This window comes from Triticum aestivum, chromosome 4A (assembly GCF_018294505.1).
Source record: "Triticum aestivum cultivar Chinese Spring chromosome 4A, IWGSC CS RefSeq v2.1, whole genome shotgun sequence".
NCBI lineage: Eukaryota > Viridiplantae > Streptophyta > Magnoliopsida > Poales > Poaceae > Triticum > Triticum aestivum.
Genome location: NC_057803.1, coordinates 739,745,459 through 739,757,525, shown reverse-complemented (window position 1 = coordinate 739,757,525; position 12,067 = coordinate 739,745,459).

The window sequence follows — 12,067 nt, the reverse complement described above, 5'->3', positions numbered from 1 at the left end:
TTGTGGAGCCGGGCAACAGAAGATTATGATATCTTTATTGCTTGATCTCAAACGATGTCTTACAACTAGTATTTATAACTTTAGCCTAAGATAACTTTTCTAAAATAACTTGCCTAAGATAACTTGTGGGTCAAGCCCCTAATACTAATGCCCGGTGGGCCACTTTCGGTTATAGACCAAACCGGTCATAACATCTCTCCCCGCCTGCGCAAACAACTCGTCCTCGAGCTGAAAGTCTGGATAGTGTTGGAGGAATTCTTCACGCTGCTCTCAAGTAGCCTCCTCCTCCGGAAGGCCTGTCCACTGAACGAGGATGAACCAGACGCCACGACGGAGCTGTGCCTGCAACACCTTTGCCGGCTCTGGAAGAATGCGACCATCGGCGATAGGAGGAAGCGCCAGAGGAGCCGCCGGTGGCTCGCCACGGAAAGGCTTGAGCAGCCCCACATGGAAGACGTCGTGGATGCGAGCGCGGGCTGGAAGCTGAAGACGATAGGCCACCTTCCCAATGCGCTCCAATATAGGGAAGGGCCCGGCGTAGCGAGGGCCGAGCTTGCGCTTTGCTCGCGGGTCGAGTGACTGCGTAGAGCGGTGGAGAAGACGCAGCCACACCCAATCACCCACTGCGAACTCCGTCTCGCGATGATGATCGTCGTAGTAGTGCTTGGCTAGCTGCTGGGCCTGAAGGAGACGCTGACGAACCTCAGCAAGCATCTCGTCACGAGTGCGGATGAGTTCACCCGCAACCTCCGTCCGAGCGGTCTCCGGATCCACCGGAAGGATAGGTGAGGGTGGTCGACCATAGACCACCTCAAATGGCGTAGCGCGCAGGGTGGAGTGATAAGAGGTGTTGTAGCAGTACTCTGCCCAAGAAAGCCAGTACACCCAAGCGCGAGGCCGATCACCTGTCAGATAACGCAAATACATGGCAATGACCTTGTTAACCACCTCGGACTGTCCGTCCGTCTGAGGATGGAACGCCATACTCAGGCGGAGCTGGACACCCGCCATCCTGAAGAGGTCGCGCCAGACATGGCCCGTGAAAACTGGGTCCCGATCACTGACTATTGAAGCTGGGAACCCGTGTAGACGGACGATGCCGTCGAAGAAGGCCCGGGCCACTAACGCCGCCGTGTATGGATGGCCGAGCGCGATGAAGTGGGCGTACTTGGAGAAGCGATCGACCACTGTGAGGATGACCGACTTGCCACCCACCTTGGGAAGGCCCTCAATGAAGTCCATGGATATATCCGCCCAGACCTGAGATGGCACCTCCAAGGGCTGGAGTAACCCGGCCGGCCGCAGGGTCTCTGTCTTGTTGCGCTGGCATGTCTGACAAGACCGAACCCAGTCGCGGACCAGGGCGTGATCGCCAGGGATGTAGAAGTCGGCGCGAAGACGATGGAGGGTTTTCTGCATACCCTCATGACCCGCCGAGTGGGCGAGCTGTAACACCTGGTGGCGGAGATCATCATGCGCCAGAACAAAGACCCGGCGCCCATGTAGGAGCAGTCCGTCAGAGAAGCGCCAAGGCTCCTCCAGGTCGCCAGCCGTGAGCTGCTGCTGAAGACGGACGACATCGTCGGCCATCGCAGTGGCGTGGCGAATGTCGGCGAAGAGGCCGAACGTCGGCCCAGAGCGGATGCACAGGGCTGCCTCGGCGGACTCATCGGCGGAGGAAGCGCGATGGGACAGCGCGTCGGCCACGGTGTTAAGGCGGCCTGGCCGATACTCGACGGAGAAGTCGAAGCCGAAGAGCTTGCTGATCCACTGGTGCCGCGGACGGTCGACAGCCGTTGATCCAGCAAGAACTTCAGGCTGTAGTGGTCAGTGCGAATGAGGAAGGACCGGCCCCACAAGTACGGCCGCCAATGACGAACGACCTGTACAAGGCCAATGAGCTCCCGCTCGTATGCCGCCAGCTTAAGGTGACGCGGAGCGAAAGGCCGGCTGAAGAAGGCGAGGGGCCCATCGCCCTAATGAAGCACGGCGCCGAACCCTGCGCCCGAGGCGTCACAGTCCACCACGAACGGGCGGTCGAAGTCGGGCATCTGGAGGACGGGGCCCGTCGTGAGTGCTCCCTTGAGGGCCTCGAACGCCGTCGTCGCCTCGTCGTCCCAGGCGAAAGCGTCGCGGCGAAGCAACCGCGTGAGGGGCGCCGTGATGAGCCCGAACTCCCGAATAAATTTCCGGTAGTAGCCGGAGAGGCCGAGGAACCCGCGGAGAGCCCGCGGCGAGTGAGGCGTCGGCCATGCGGAGACGGCTGCCACCTTGTCGGTGTCCATAGCCACCCTGTCGGCGGAGATGACGGGGCCCAAGTAGGCCACCGAAGGCGTCCCGAACGAGCACTTCGAGCGCTTAAGGTGGAGGTGGTGCGCTCGAAGCTCGTTGAAGACGATGGCGACATGCTGGAGGTGCTCGGCCCAAGACGCACTGTAGATCAGAATATCATCAAAGAAAACGAGCACAAACCGGCATAAGTAGGGCCTGAGGACGTCATTCATCAGAGCCTGGAAGGTCGCTGGGGCGTTGGTGAGGCCAAAGGGCATCACCAAGAACTTGAAGTGGCCGTGATGAGTCCGAAATGCCGTCTTGGCGATGTCATCCGGGTGCATGCGCACCTGGTGGTATCTCGACCGAAGGTCGAGCTTGGTGAAGAAGCGTGCCCCGTGTAGCTCATCGAGGAGCTCGTCGACCACCAGAATAGGGAACTTGTCCTTAAGTGTGATAGCATTAAGTGCACGGTAGTCGATGCAGAAACTCCATGTGTCGTCTGACTTGCGGACGAGAAGCACCGGCGCAGTGAACGGCGAAGTGGAGAGCTGGATGATGCCTGCCGCGAGCATGAGCGCACACTGCCGCTCCAACTCATCCTTATACAACTGCGGATAGCGGTAAGGGTGGACCGCCACTGGCGCGGAGCCTGGCAGAAGATGTATACGGTGATCATACGTGCGGGCGGGTGGCAGCCCCTGTTGCTCGGTGAAGATGTCATCATGCTGCTGTAGGAGGCTCTCCAAGAGTGGGTGCTCGGCCGTGGCGGTGGTCGCGGCCAGCTGGAGGGGTGGTGTGGGTGCGGCACCCCTAATGTCGTCCCACCGAATGCGGTGGCCCAACCGCCAGAAGGTCATCGTCAGCGCATCGAAATCCCAGAGAATAGGACCAAGAGTGCGCAAGAAGTCAACGCCGAGGATGAAGTCGAAGCAACCCAAGTCGATGCCGACACAGGTGATGGAGAAGTGCTCGCCGCCGATAGTGATGGGCATGTCATGGGCGAGCCCGTGGCAGTGGAGACGGTCACCATTAGCGACTGTGACGCGCAACTGCTCGCCGCCGGTGGGCTGTAATGCAAGGCGTCGCATGGTGGTCTCCGGCAGGAAGTTATGTGTGGATCCTGTGTCCACTAGGGCCACCAGGCGCTCGCCCTAGATCATGACCGGTAAGAGCATCGTCCGTTCATCACGGATACCGGCCAGCGCGTGTAGGGACACCATGAGGGCGGTGGCCGGGGCGGGCGCGGGCGCTGCTGCGGTCTCCGCAAGGGCTGGGGCGCCGAGGCCATCCTCCAGTGTCTCCTCGCCCGTCTCGTCTGACGTCTCCAAGTAGAAGAGGCCAGGGACAGACATGGCCCGGTGCATAGGGCGCATCACAGTTGAAGCACAAGCCCAGGCGCCGGTGTTCCAGCTGTTCCGCCTGGGTGAGGAGCCTGAACGGCCGCGTCGGAGCCGGGGTGGCTGCCGGGGCGGCAGTGGACGGTGTCGGTGCTGCCGGAGATGGCCGAGTAGGCCGTCGCCCCCCACGTGGTGCGGATGGCCGCGTCAAGGCCTGGGCGCGTTGCTCGAATGCCCGGGCATAGTACATGGCCGTTTGAAGGTCTTGAGGCCCCTTCATCTCGATGTCCACGCGGATGTGGTCGGGAAGGCCACCGATGAAAAGCTCCGCCTGCTGTAAGGTCGTCACACCGGGCGCGTGGCACGCCAGGGCTTGGAAGCGGTCGGCGAAGTTTTGCACCGTGGAGGTGAACGGCAGGCGGCCCAACTCGGCCAGATGGCTCCCGCGGACCGGTGGCCCGAAACGAAGAAGGCACAGCTCCCGGAAACGATCCCACGGGGGCATGCCGCCCTCATCCTGCTCGAGGGCGTAGTACCATGTCTGGGCGGCCGCGCGGAGATGGTAGGAAGCCAGCCAAGTGCGCTCCGACGCGGGCGTGCGCTGTCTGCGGAAGAACTGGTCACACTGGTTGAGCCAGTTAAGCGGGTCGTTGGAGCCGTCGTATGTGGCAAAGTCGATCTTGGCGAACCGGGGCGACTGCCGGTGTGGCGCGCCCTGGCCCACTGCCTCGGCGGTGCGAAGGGCGGATGATGGTGCGCGGTCCATGGTGGAAGGCCCGGTGTAGTTCCCGGTGGCGCCCGACGCCTCGGGCTGCAACGGAAAACCGGACGGTGGACGAGCCTCCGGGTAGGCCGAGGGCGGCCCGTGGAGCCAGCCGGGGAATGGCGATGGTGACGACGGGAAGCAGACCTCCTAGATCGGAAGCCCGCTCGGCGATGACCGGCCCAGGTTAGGGCTGGGCGGGGGCGGTGGAGGAACCTGCTCCGGGGCCGCTGGAAGGGATGGCGCGGCGGGAGACGGCGCGGCCGGAGCGGCCGGCGCAGTCCAGGTGGGCCACTGTGGCCCCGTGGTGGCGCCGAGTGGCGCAGTTGCCATCGCAAGCTGCAGCGGCCATTGTGGCCAAAGCGGCGGTGCGGCCGCCTGGGCGGGGAGCGCTAGGTAGCCTCCGGTGACGGCCCCCGGTACCGAGTACCACGGCAGCGCCTGCTGACTCGCGGCCATGGCTGCATGGAGTGGTGGCGGCGGCCCGTATGGACTTGCCAGGTAGAGGCAGATGCCCTGGACCGTGGCAACGAGGTCGGTGAGGACGCCGGCCATTGCCTCCGGTGTGAACTGCTACGTCTACGGGGGAGGTGATGGCGGCGGCATAGGTTGGACGGGGGCTGGTGGCCGCCCGTGGCCCGGCGCGGTGCCGGGTGCCTGGAGGGGCGGCGCCGAGAGCGACGTCGTGACGCCCGGCGCGGAGGCGGCGACAGTGGAGGAGTTGGCGGCAGCGGCGGTGGTGGAGTTGACGGGCAGCATCGGTGGTGGCGGCGGTGGATTTGGAGGTGGAGAAGACATGGTCGAAACCCGGATACCTGATACCAAATTGGTAGGACTAGGGTTCCTACCGGACCTTCGGCGTAGATTGTATGGACAGGAAGGAGGGGAATGATGGCTGGAGCGGGTGCGCCGGTGATGAGGCGCCGTCGCAGCTAGGGTTAGGTGCGGCGGCGGCTAGGGTTCCGGCTCCTTGTGGAGCCGGGCAACAGAAGATTATGATATCTTTATTGCTTGATCTCAAACAATGTCTTACAACTAGTATTTATAACTTTAGCCTAAGATAACTTTTCTAAAATAACTTGCCTAAGATAACTTGTGGGTCAAGCCCCTAATACTAATGCCCGGTGGGCCTCTTTCGGTTATAGACCAAACCGGTCATAACAGCTTATGTTTCTTATCTCTTAACTATTTATACTGTTTCTTGAATCATAACTATTTTCACAGTGATACATTATGATACCTATCCCGAACTATTTACGTGCGCTAATCTTGTTTCGACAAAACTGCAATTATTGTAAGTGGGCCATGTTTCAAGTAGCAGTTTCAAAATAATGTTGAATTTCACTGGTTGCTTAAAAGATATCTCCAAATGTGGTTTTTTATGAATTATATGACTTGATTTTTTCAACCTTACATATTTCCAAAAATAATCTCGCAATGAATTTACTCAATATTTTTTTACAAAGGAAATATATTAATATCGCGAAGATACCAATTACACTCGGCCTCTATAGCAACAAGATGTCCAAAGGCATCAATGATACACACAGCCAGAGAAAAAGAAAATAAAAAGAACAGAAGAAATAAGACCCCACCACGGTAATCAATCACTAGCATCAGCATCACTCTCACCATCACTGAAGACAGCACCCATATTACAAAAGAGGTTCTCCAAAAGCAATGCCTCCAAGAAGAAAACAATGCACAAGCATTTTCATTGCCCGATCGAAGATCTTTGAGTTTTTACCCTGGAGAAAGTCTGAATTCGCCCAAAAACGATGCCTACAATGAGGCCATTCCCAGGTACAACCAACAAATGTTAGAAATTGGGTTTTCACCCTGGGAATAGATACTCGGTACTCGAGGAGCCCCACAAAAATTGTAGTCCTCCAGTGCTGTCGCCCCCGCTTGCCGATGCCGCTGTTGCAATTCAGCAAACACTTGGTGAAAGAACATGCGGTTCCCCATGTTTGGTTTTGGTAATTGATGACAATCTCTATCGACTAATGGTTTCCTTGACTTATATTTGAAGGATTTGTCCATAGGCATTTCTTGAAGTCCATGTGTTGGTGTCAAGTAGTTTATGTGATGACCAAAGTGCTATTCAAAGAATTATCCAAAGATTGGTAATGTAGAAGTCATGATACAAGGTTGATCAATACTAAGTCAAAGTGTGAATCAAGTTTATCAACACACATAGCGTAGAAGATGTATCGAAATGGATCAAGTGATCCCATGGTATGGTAAGCATTGTCCATTATGCTCTGTGTACTATCCCATGGTCTATGTGATCGTTCTATGCGGGATTAGGTTGCGGTGTGCAAGTTCAAGTGGATCATCACAAAGAGATCACATGCTTGAATCCTGTCGTCCATTTTGGTGACAATGAACTTGTGAAGATGTGCCGAAGAGTGGCTCACCAGCAGTGGAGTATGCGAAGCAATCTACTAGTCTTCACCAAGCCAACACAATCAAGAAAGGAGGTCCATATCGAGGAGGACAAGATCATCATCATCTAGCTCAAGTGGATTATTCGCAAGGCAAAGGTTTACCCTTGATTGGTTTTCTATTTTACCGGTCTCATGGTGTTAGTTGGGAGACCGGGTTATAGGATCGATTGCTATACTATCAAGGGGAGCTCTCAAGTGAGTAGCTTGATTGTATCCTTCGTAGAGAGCTCAAACCATTGCATCATTGGCATCATCTTTCTTGGTTCTTGTTTGATTTTTCTCCTTGTGAGATTTGGAGCTTATGATCATCTTCATGACAAGGTCGAGTTCATCGAAAAACGGAGTTCACATGCATCTTCTATGATGTTTTTGATGTTGGGTTTTTTGCCGGTTCTCCATGTTGGAAATATGCCCTAGAGGCAATAATAAAATGGTTATTATTGTATTTCCTTGTTCATGATAATTGTCTATTGTTCATGCTATAATTGTATTAACCGAAACCGTAATACATGTGTGAATACATAGACCACAACATGTCCCTAGTGAGCCTCTAGTTGACTAGCTCGTTGATCAACAGATGGTCATGGTTTCCTGACCATGGACATTGGATGTCATTGATAACGGGATCACATCATTAGGAGAATGATGTGATGGACAAGAAGTGTCCTCTCTTATGTCCGTGCTTGGTCGACGCTACGTACTGTACATAGAGAGGCCCTCGACACGCTAGCTAGTAAGAAAATGAAGGGAACCATTAAGTACAGAAGTTCGTCATGCATACTGAGAGAAGTGATCGATCGACCTCTCCTTCTCCGAGAGATTGGTCGAACAACAAGTTTTCGTATTATCTATCCGACGCTACTGGCTACATACATATACAATATGTAAGATCTCTTACAATACCCTAGCAATTGAAATCAACTTCCACATGGTATTCTCCGGCTAATTGATGACGTGGTCAAGAAAGAATCCCGCCAATTCGTCTTGAATTGCTTTCATGCGATCTTGTTCTAGGAGTTCATTCTGCATCTGCCACGTCTAATTTGAAGAAGGGGGTTAATACATATATGAATGGAACTCAACGGAAATGATGGTGTAATAAAATGAAATTGTGAATATTATTGCTTACGCACTTCATATTGTCTTTTAGAGTAGCCCCGCTTATTTTTCAAAGTCGCGTTGTAGATGAACTCGCACACGTAGTATCCACAGAAATTATTCCCTTCTTCCTGCCACAAGCACTTTACGAGAAATAGAGATCAATCAAACTGATAATGAAGCATTATAAATGGCATTGATGAAAGTACAACTATAGAATCGATGGGAGATGCGCGCAACTAGCTAGCAAGTAGTACTTACTTTCGGGTATGTATATCGCAGCTCCTTCGACAGTCCCGGAACTTCTGCGGTGAACTGTTTCTAAATGCTGCAAGCCAAAGAAAATTATTATTATTACTTGAGATATCAGGAAATGAACAAACAGTTGCCGATATGGTGCGATAATGATCGATTGAACTTACTTGTTGAGAAAATTAGTCATGTCCGCATAGGTTTCGGATCTTTTCGTCTCGAGTCTAAGACGGTTACTACTCCGCGCTCAAGCTTAATCTCCAGAAGAACATAGTGGAAGTTGCACACGCATGCATAACTCATCAATTACATTACTATAACCTCGCTCGAGTAATAAGGGAAACCGAATATGCACACGATAGTAACATTCACTTGAAGTTGTAAGGAAAGAGTATTAAATCTTTGTTTTGATTTTTGATCAACGATTGTAGCAAGTTGGCCTCGGCCTCTTCGGCGTGCTTTTTAACCTGAATTTCATCTATGATATTTGTGTTAATGAACCCAATATCATAAATTTCTTGTCTTTTGCACTCGACGATCTTCAATCTGCATAATATAGTGAGGATAATTAATTATAAATACATGCAATGAAAGAGCCGAGCTATATATAGAGACTTAATGACAGAAATAGTACTTACAGACAGTAGAAAAAGACCGTTAATTTATCGAGGGCCTTTTGATTGAAGAACTCGAAGAACTCCTAGATGGAACAGTCAATAGATCAGTTCCAACGAGGTCGTGCTTCTCTTTAATATTCAGATACAAAGCATTCGTCCCCCCAGACTCTCTGTAGGTTTTCATGTACCAATTATGAAATCTTCGCATCATCGTTGTTAGAGATTTTTCATCTTTGACGAGAGGCTTCCCGTACTCGTATCTGTGTTCGTCCACCTCCAAGAAATCAAAATGTACATCACCAGGCAGGTAATCTCCAAGATTGTTATAACCGGGCACCGTCCCCGGAGCATTAGCGACGATGTCGCTAGACACATTGAGAGGGGGGCATGATTGCTTTGCTTGTTCGCCGAGCTGGGAATTTTTTTCCCAGCTGCTCGTTCTTTTAACCTTTTATCACTGACAGTACTTCCCGACCGGTTAGCTTTGAGATATGTCTTTGCAGTAATGCGCTCATAGTTGTTTTTCGGTGGAGACTTTGGTGGTTTCCTCAGGGCATCGATAGTGTGCTTTGCTTTCACCGGATCTACCTTCTCCTCCGGAGGTGGATATCTCTTTGCTTTCACCTCTTCAAAGAAGTCATTCACTTCGGTCTGCACGATCTTTTCATTTTCCTCCTCGGTCCTCTTGTACGGTAACTTCTCTACAGGCTTGAGAGAAGGACCGTATATGTATTACCTCCCACCTCTGCTGGCTGTACTGCTAGACGCCGGAGCAGATGGAGCGACTGCGGCGTCTGTCTTCTTTTGTGCTTTCTTACAAGGCGGAGGAGAAGGACTACGACGCACCGGAGCAGCCGGGGCAGCGGCAGGTCTCTTCCTCCCTTGCTGGCGAGGCGGAGAAGGAGGAGGCTGCTGGCTGCTCGGGCGCGCCGGTGCAGGCGGAGAAGGAGGCGGAGTGCCGCCATGTGCCGGAGAAGGAGGCCGAGTGCCCTGATTGTCACTCGCCGGAGGAGGAGGTGGTGGAGGAGGCGGAGTGCCCTAACTCGCCGGAGGAGGAGGAGGAGGCATCCAGTTCGGAAGCTTGAAGAACTCCTTCCGCCATAGGCATTTCAGAGCAGAACCCAGCCGAGTCTCCCCTTCACCGGTAGGGTGGTCAAGCTGGAGGTCCTCAAATCCCTCCCTTATTTCGTCCACCGTCACCCTAGCATATCCTTCTAGAATCGGACGATAGTGAAAAGTTGCGCCGGGTTCAGAAGGTCGAACTTGGCCGACAGCCGCCTTGACTTTTAAGTTCTGCCATTGCGTCATAAGGTGGCAATTTTGAGCCTCCGTGATAAAATCCACGGGGTAGCTAGCAGGAGCCGTCAAGACATGCTCCGGCTAAAGCAACTCGGTGGAAGCCACGCTGCTTCTCCGCTGAGATGGCGGGGTAGCTTCGGGGAAGCTTCGGCAGGTTGTTTGCTGCGATCTGCTTCTCGTTCCTCTAGCCCTTGTACCCTTTCGTGCAGTGCCTGCAGTTGGCTCTGCTCTAGTTTCTTCCTCCTCCCGTGGGTTTTGTAACCCCCTGCGTCCGGAAAACCAACCTTCCACGGAATGAGCCTGGCGTGCCTCGTGTCCGTCTAGGGTGCTCAGGATTCCTGAGGGCCATTGTGAGCTCCTCCTTCTCCCTGTCTGGAACGAACGTCCTTTGCTACGCTGCATCGATATAGTGCCGAAGCCTGTTGACTGGTGTTTTCAGTTACTCCTCCGTCCAAGGGAACTTCCCTGATACAGGCTCCAAGGTTCCACCAGCCCCGAAGAACCAAGTCCGGCAATGGTCTGCCCATTTCATTGTCTCTGGTTCGATCCCTTTATCAAGCAGATCATTCTCAGCCTTGGACCACTTAGGCCGGGCTTTGAGGTAGCCACGTGACCCCGTGCGATGGTGAAACTTCTTCTTCGCAGCATTTTGCTTGTTTGTCGCCGACATCTTCTTACTCTTTTTCAATTTCGTGTGGGCCACAAATGCGGGCCAGTGATATCTGATCTTCTCATATTTGCTGATGAATTCTAGTGTCTCTTCTTTGTCGACAAACTTTTTCAGCTCTTTCCTCCACCTCCTGAATAGGCCTGCCATCTTCTTAAGAGCACAAGACTTGATTAATTGCTCTTTAACTGGCTTCTCCGGATCCTCCTCTGGCGGTAGGGAAAATTTGCCTTCAGCTCAGTCCAAAGATCATCTTTCTACATATCATTGACATAAGACACCTGAGGGTCTTCCTCCTTAGGCTTATACCATTGGTGGATGTTGATCGGGATCTTGTCCCTAACAAGAACCCCGCACTGAGCAGCAAATGCTTTCTTTGTCCGGATGGGGTCAATCGGTTCACCATCGCGCGCGATTGCTGTGATCTCAAACATTTCATCCGAGCTCAACTCTTTCTTCGGGCCTCGTATCCTTACCGAAGTTGTGCTCGATCCGGAGGGCTAGAAAAAAGAAGAAAGATGAGAGTTAATTAATATGTGTACATATACCAAAACAATAAATGCATCAATTAGCTAGTCAGCATAGGCTTAACTAATATATATATACCTGGCCAGACTCGGTTTGGTCACCGGAGCCGTCATCACGGTCTCCTTCTTGCACCGTCATTGGGTCGCCGGAGCCGTCCTCATGGTCTCCTTCTTGCACCGGCATTGGGTCAAAGGAGCCATCATATTCATAGCCTTCTTCTTCACGCTGTCCTTCCAGACCATCGGTGTCGTTCAGAAACGATAAGAGGACATCACTTCCTTCTGTGATTATCTCCCCAACATCGCTTCTGTTGCTTCGTCTTGGGGGGTGTCCATAGTTTCTACAAATATTTACAACATGGCAATTATTATTCAAACATGACAGATATGCAATCATATTAATTAGTGGCCTCGACGCTGCTTCACTAGGGTTTGGGGTGGCCTCGACAACGCTTCAAGGGGGTAATATCGACAATGACGAGATACATACACGGGAAAATAAATGTTATCGGGGAGGGGGTACATCGACCCCCCCACGTGTTGAAGTTATCGAGAGGGGGTATATCGACCCCCCACGTGTTGAAGTTCTCGGGAGGGGGTATATCGACCCCCCCACCACATGTTGAAGTTATCGGGAGGGGTTTATATCGACAACGACGACATACGTACATGGAAAAATAATATTATCGGGGAGGGGGTATATCGACCCCCCCCCCCTATGTGTTGAAGTTATCGGGAGTTTATATCGACACGACATACATACATGGGAAAATAATATTATCG